This window comes from Aedes albopictus, chromosome 3, assembly GCF_035046485.1.
Source record: "Aedes albopictus strain Foshan chromosome 3, AalbF5, whole genome shotgun sequence".
Lineage (NCBI taxonomy): Eukaryota > Metazoa > Arthropoda > Insecta > Diptera > Culicidae > Aedes > Aedes albopictus.
Genome location: NC_085138.1, coordinates 62,150,752 through 62,158,173, shown reverse-complemented (window position 1 = coordinate 62,158,173; position 7,422 = coordinate 62,150,752).

Sequence of the window (7,422 nt, the reverse complement as noted above, 5' to 3'; positions counted from 1 at the left end):
CATTATAGATTTTAAGAGCTTCACAGATCCCAGTAGATTATGCAATGCTATTATTCATGGCGAAAACACATAAAATAATTCTTATAGATTTGAAGGACTTCTTATGGTGTTTGGAACACCTAGAACATCTCAGAATATAATACAACTTTTGATCTTCTTAACGAAGGTTCAATGAATACATATGAGCGTAATCCATATCCAAATTTGGTTTTTAGAACAACTGGTATGTCAATTATTTTGCTTCTATAAACTTCGTGGAGTTCAGGATGTTCTAGGTTGTCAATAAAACCTAAAATACAAATATTTCCATTTTTTTTTTCTTAAAAGAGGACTCAATTTGCCACAACTTTTCCGAAAACAGTGTTCTGTTTTATTAAATGTGTGAATTTATACAGCCGTTTTTATGTTGGGGTCATATATGACCCCTTTGGCTCCAAAGGGTTTTAAAGCGGGAGTATTAAAGATTTAACATAGAGTCGCACATCAAAGTTACGGCCGACAAGTACCTACCATTCCAAGCAACAACCAGATCTTCGTTGTGTGCCAACGGAAACCGCAAAACTCGTCGTGGTTGCTGTCGCTGTCTCCCATTGGGGATTTGCTGGGTATTATAGCTAGTGTTGCTATTCAGAAAGTGGAGTCTTCTTCAAATCTTTGGTGGGTTTCTACTAAGTTGTAGCGCTAGAACCTGTGAGAGTAACTTATCTGCTTGTTGAAGCCTTTATTTGACAGCGAGTCGAAAGAGTAAATAATGTTGAGGTAGGTGTTTGCGATTGCAGATGATAATCTCTAGAATCGTAGATAAGTTCGAACGTCTATCGCTTTTAATCGAATTCGTTGCGTGCATAACGGCAATCTTAGCGAAGTTTTTGTTTTGCACTTCCAGCAACAACAGAATCACATTTTCTACGTACCACCGAGAACACAGCAGAGCAGCCCCAGCAAACGAGCACGCTCCACCTCGAGATAACAATAATGAGTTCCAGTTATGACAGAAGTGCATCCCATCACGCTCTTCGACCCCGAACCCCGACCATTCTGCCTAAGCCGCGTTTTTTTTTTTCAACTCGAACTTCTTTCTCGAGCTTCCACAAGAGCACGACCCGGTGATTTCTTCTGGGTGTGGGTATATAGCTGCCAGCTGAGGAGCTGTTGTAAAAAGGAATTTATCAGTGCGATTTACTCGATGCTGCTGCACCCGCAGTTTATACTAGTGCTCTAACGGCGACGTCGACGAATGTTGGCTTTAGGCGGGTCCTGACTTTCGAACGAAGAGGATAATGCCGACGAAGCTTTACGCGAATCCCTCCACCCTGTGACTCTGCGTGAGTGCCGCCGATACTTTACACAGAAAGAGAGGCGAGGGGGGGGGGGCGTAATAAAAAGATTGCATTAAAGATGATGACGGCAGCAGCGGCGGCGGCGCGGTACCCGAGCAGAAGAGAATAACAACAGCATAACAAAATGCGTTATTTTGGCAAAATAACTGCATAATGGAATTAGTTATTTTTGTGTTATTAACATAACATATTGAGTTATAAACTTGTCTGTCATAAGCGGCAAAATAACAAGTCACATAACAAAAATTTGTTCCTGGAAAATCAATTTAATAACATGTTTTGTTAGTGTCAATAACAACCTAATAACAATGAATTTGGGAAATATTTCAACAACAAATTTTGGTATTAAAGAGTTATTGATAACATCCCGAAAGCAAAATTAGTTATGATATCAAACAATCGCACATGCTGTTGAATAGGATGCTAAAGTGGAGGCGATATGCGTACACTTTACCCGCGGTAAAATGAAAGCATGTACGCATATGGCCTCCACATTAGCATCCTTATCTACATCATATATGACTTCGTGTTGGCTGAGTGCTGCACATATTTAGCCCAGCATGTGAGAATGGTGGAACAATAATTGCGAACTTCAGTTTCTCTCTTCCCTCATAGGCGTATTTTCAACTATTCATGTAATATTTTACCACAAATAGGTAGATCCGACTTCATCCTCTGGAACGACAGGGAAAACATGTGAAAATATAAAATATTTATGAAAAATCCCATTCAAAACCACCTACAATTCTGGATTCACCTGTCTGTATTAGCTTCGTTCAAACAAGTTTACTCAATAAGTTTGACATTTTTATCATTGAAATTCTCATGTCAAAGGCGGAATCTGGAACGTCCCTTTCAAACCCCACCTTCAATATCGTCTGCTATGTTCTCATTTTGATGTATGTAGGGTGCTGCGTCACTTGGGCAGTGGCTGATATTTTGGGAACTTTTCAGCTACAACTCAGTCAATTGCAAACCTCGCGGCGCCCAGCAGGGACTTGGTTTTGTACACATTACAGCACCTCCATGTCACGAAATATAAGTTAACTCGCGAAATACTGTAAATAACGTTGTTGAATGACGTAGGATTTATTTCAAAACTTGTTTTAGTTTGGATAGCAATAGCATAAAGTATTTGTACACTCTCAATAATACAATAATAATCAAACTTGTTCCACAACAAAATGTAATATTGAAATGTTATTGAATGGTTGTATACCAATAGCTTGCTCATAACAAAATAAGATTGTCCAACAAAACATGTTATGGAAACGTAATGCCTTGATAATACAATAATAACAAAACGAGATATAAAAACAGGTTTTGTAATTTCGTAGTTATTAATTTGATATTCCCCTCTGCTCGGGGTGCTCCTGACTGGCAGAACCAGGGTCGAACCGGGACGGGATTAAGAGCGATAGGGCGCTGGGAAATTTACGCGATACTCGCGCGCATCGCTCCACAGCGAGATGGGAAGTTCATTATTACTTCATTTGACGCCCACGCGGAGGTAGGGATGAAGAGCAGGGCCGTTAGTTCAATGGGAATCTGCTGTTTACTGCTGTATCAGGGACGTCACCGTTGTCATCGTCAACACAACGACGACGTCGAATGATTGCGCTTTTTGCCGCCTTTGCTCTTCCAAGCTTCCTCGTTAACCGGAACGGCACGGATTTGAGGACGGTCGGGTTGACGGAGTTGACATTGGAACTAGATTTTCCTGAATAATGGAACGAAATTTTCCACGGAAATTGGATCAATTCTTGGGAGCAGTTTCGCGCTAGGAAACTTTCCGTTGTGAGTAGACGAGCGAGGCATCTCAACTTGTATGGGATATGGACAATTGAAGGGAGAAGCTACAGCATACAAGATAGGAGATATAAAATATAAGGTAGAAAAACAAAGGATTGAAAGTAGAAAACAGAAGAGAGGAAATAGTAGGTAGAAGACAGAAGTGAGAAGGTAAAAACAGAAAAGAGGAAATAGATAAACGAAGATAGGAAACAGAAGAAATAGGACAGCAAATATTAAATTGAATTAAGAATTCAGAAGATAAAAGATAAAAGAGACAATACAAATGATGGAATACAGAATACCGAAGATAGAAGGAAGTAGGTAGTAGAAAAAACAGAAGATAGAAGACAAAGAATAGAAGAAAACAGAAGACTAGAACCAACAACACATCTTCTTTTTGATTAAGCGATGATGAGCCAGCACCAAGGACTATGCCTTCCATACATGTAAGTAATTAGCTTCTCAGTGAAATTAGGAGTTGTTTCCGCTTTACTGGATATAGGAAATTATCCAAAGTATTTTTTACGATAGGCCTAGAAAAGGCGGCGAGGGAGGTATTCGTATATTCAGTAAAAGTTGGAGGGATGCCCACTAGGTTTCATTGGTTTTTTACAGGGATTAAATCCAGATATTTCACTCGTTATTCCTACGAAATGCCTCAGAAGCTTATTTTAGAAAATTGTGTATGGACTGCATAAAAAAATATTCCATGAAATGCTTCAGAAATACTTTAGTGATTAAAAAAAAGCATTCTCCAAAAAATATCGAGGGATTTATGTAATTATAAAGAATGCATGGATATCTTCAGCAATTTATCCAAAAATCCTCCAGGTATTTCGTAATAAATTCCTCCAGCGTTATTTGAAAAGTAGATATTATTCAGAAATACTAACAAAGATTACTTCAAAAACTCTTCGGAGGGATTGTTTTAGAAATTTTCCTCGATATATCTTCAGAATCTTCTATTCGCATTCTAGTCTAGTCTAGTCTAGTCTAGTCTATTCTACACATACACAGCCATTCATTGAAAGAATCCTGGAAAATGATAGAATCGACAACTTCTATCATTTTTCTTGTCATTATTAATGATTGCAGTACATCATAGATGCATTACAAGCATTAAAGCGGCCAGGCCTACCGTGCAGCGTTATTTGATTCAACAATGAAGCTATTGAGTGGGGACATCTCGTCCCAACCTCTCAGCTCGTATTCCTCCATAAATTTGTCCATTGAATACAAGTCGAAAAAAAACCTGCCGTGGATTTTTTCCTGACATCATCTCTGGATTTCTTCAGAAATTACTACAGGAATTCAGTCTTAAAATCAAGCAAGGTTTCCTATAGAAACTCTTCCTGTGATTTTTAAGAAGTTCTTTCAGAAATTCTTGAGGAATTTCTCCTGGGCTTCCTACATATATTGCCTGATGAATTTCTCCAGAAATTTTTTCAAGCATTCTTTTAGGTTAAATTATATGGGTTACGGATAAAGAGAGTATATGGGTTACTTCTGAAACTCCACCAGGAAATACTTTGTAAATTCTTCTATGCATTCATTAAAGATTCATCGTAAGTTTCTCCAGGTATTCCTTCGGAATTTTCTTCGAAGATTCTTTTATTGGGATCTATGTACGCTTACAATGATACATATTGCCAATTTTACTGGCATTTTACCAGATTTACTGGTATGTCTGAAACATACTGGAAAAACTTGTAATTATAAGGCACGAAATGTTGCTAGTATTCGTGCCGAGCTCTCGACGCATACTAATTAGACACCAGCAAAACAAACTGCCTGGTGGCTAGGTATGCGAAGTGCGAGAGTAAGTCTCGGCTTCATATAAATAATTCGCTCACACTTGTAGTTAGTGGGCACAAACAGGAGTGTGTTGTGGATTGGCATCTAAGCCGAAAAGAGAGATGAGTTTGTGAAATAGGAGTGTTCACGGTGCGGCTTCGGAGTCAGTTTGGCTTTCTATTCCGCAGAACCATTACCTGTTCTGTGGCTTAGTTGGTTAAAGCGCCGGTCTAGCGAATACGGAGTCGTGGGTTCGTATCCCACCAGAACGCGATTTTTTTCTCTCAATTTGCCAATTAGCAACATTTCGTGCCTTCTAATTACAAGTTTTTCCACTTTGTACGCTTATCTATGCGTTTCTTCAAGTAGTCCTACAGAATTTTTCTTCAGAAATTTGTCCACAGAACTCCAGGAGTTCCTTCCGCAAATCATCCAAGAATTTTATTAAAGGAATTCTCTTGGAATTTTCCTATAAATTCCTCATTTTTTTTTCAAGAACACCACCAAGGGTTTCCCGAGAAGTTTCTCCAGGTATTTTTCCACAAAATTCTTCAAAAAACCCCTGTGATTCCTTCAAGATTTTTTCTGGAATTTCTTCAGGTATTCGTCCTGCGATTCATTTGAAATCATTTTCTAGAGTTTCTACAGGGACACTACTGAAGATATCTTCAGAAAATTCTTCAGGAGCTTTGCAGAAATTTCTGCTGGGATTCCTTCTGAAATTACTTTGAGGAACTATTTTCATCTCCAGAGACTTCTTCAGAACGTTAAAGATTTCGTTAGGATTTTCAGCCAGGGATATCAAAAGTACATCCATGTAGTTTTTAGTAAACACTAAACATATACCAAAGAATTCTTTTAAAAAATTGTACAAAAATTCTACGAGGATTGCTTCGGAAAATCTTCTTTTGTTTTTTTTTTTTTTTTGAGAAATAACTTCAGTGATTCCTGTCAGTTTCTCCTACCGTGCCATCAGAAATTCATCATTGAAAATTTTTAGAGATCTCTGCAATTTTTTTTCAAATATTTCTCCAGGAATTTTTCAGAAGTTCTTTCAGCAATTGAACAAAAAATACTGATGGATTTTTTAAAGAATACCTGAAGAAATTTAAAATAAATCCTGGATTGTCTCAAGAAATTCATTAACAATCTCCTAGATATACCTCGAGAAACTTCTAAAGGAAATTCTTTATTTTTTTAACGGATTCTAGGACAATTCCTAAAGAAATTTCTGAAGCAATTCCTGGATGAATGCCTGCGATTATTCCTAGGAAAATTCCTGAAGAAACACCTTGAGATACCTGCGAAATTCCGAAATAAAAAAAAATCTGGGAGAACTCTGCAAGTAATTCTGAGGAAAACATGCTTGAAAAAAATAAGGAGTGGATTCCGTAGTGCTCTCTCGCAATTTCTGAAGGCATTTGTGCACAAAAACCTTTTATCTATTACCTGTAGACATTTCTGAAAGAAATTCTGCAGAAACAAAAAAAACCTGAAAAATTGTTTTAGAGAACTGCTCACTAAATTGAAAAAAGAAAAGAATTATCAATGGAATTCTTAAGCCTGGGAGAGCTAGAAAACTCACATAGCAAAATTTTTGGAAAAAATATCCTTGGAAAATGCTAAGGTATAGATTCTGGAGTTATCTCTGCAGGAATTGTTGTGAGAGTCTTTGAATAAAAAATTCTGAACGAAAATCTGAATATTTTCAAAGCAGTACCTGGAGGAAAACCTGAAAGAACCCCCTGGTGGAACTTTTAAAGAACTGTCTAGGGAAATGTGCAAACAAATATCCGAGAAAATCTATCAATAAATTGGGAAATATTTCATTTTCATTTTCATTTTGCAGCATTTGGTGGGGCAATGAGAGCGCAAGTCAGTCCCAAGTCGATGATAAGGAGGGGTAATGGCTGAATAGTCTTTGCTGACCACATAAACGCCATGGGATAGGAAAAGGGTATTTTGGTGTGGGATTAGGGTGTTGGTACAGACTTGACAATATCAATGCTATTCAGATGCAAAATAATTTTAAGGCTCAATAGTGAATCGCATACCTTCCAAAACCAAAAAACAATAATCCACAAAATACCAAGCAAGTCAAAGAAAGAAAAAGCGCCCGATTGTTTATTTTGTCAATGATAACAAACGGAAACTTCTACCCTCTTCGACTCGCTACCCGAGCAAAGTCTAACAACAAAATGATAGCAAATCGAAAACACGATTTGTAATCAGCAGCAAATTGATATCATATTTTGATATCAGATTGACTTGATTAATTTCGATTTCAAATTTTGATATCGTTTTGCTGTCATTTAAAATAACTACACATGTTTAAGTTTTTAAGTCATTTCAAAACTTCTAGGCGACCTTGTATAAAGCATCTAATGATATACCATCAGTGCAATTAGCGTATTGCATTTAGATTTCCATATTATTCGAAAAAACTCTAAATTTAACGATTTTTCCATTTTTTCGCACTGATAGCAAAAACAGT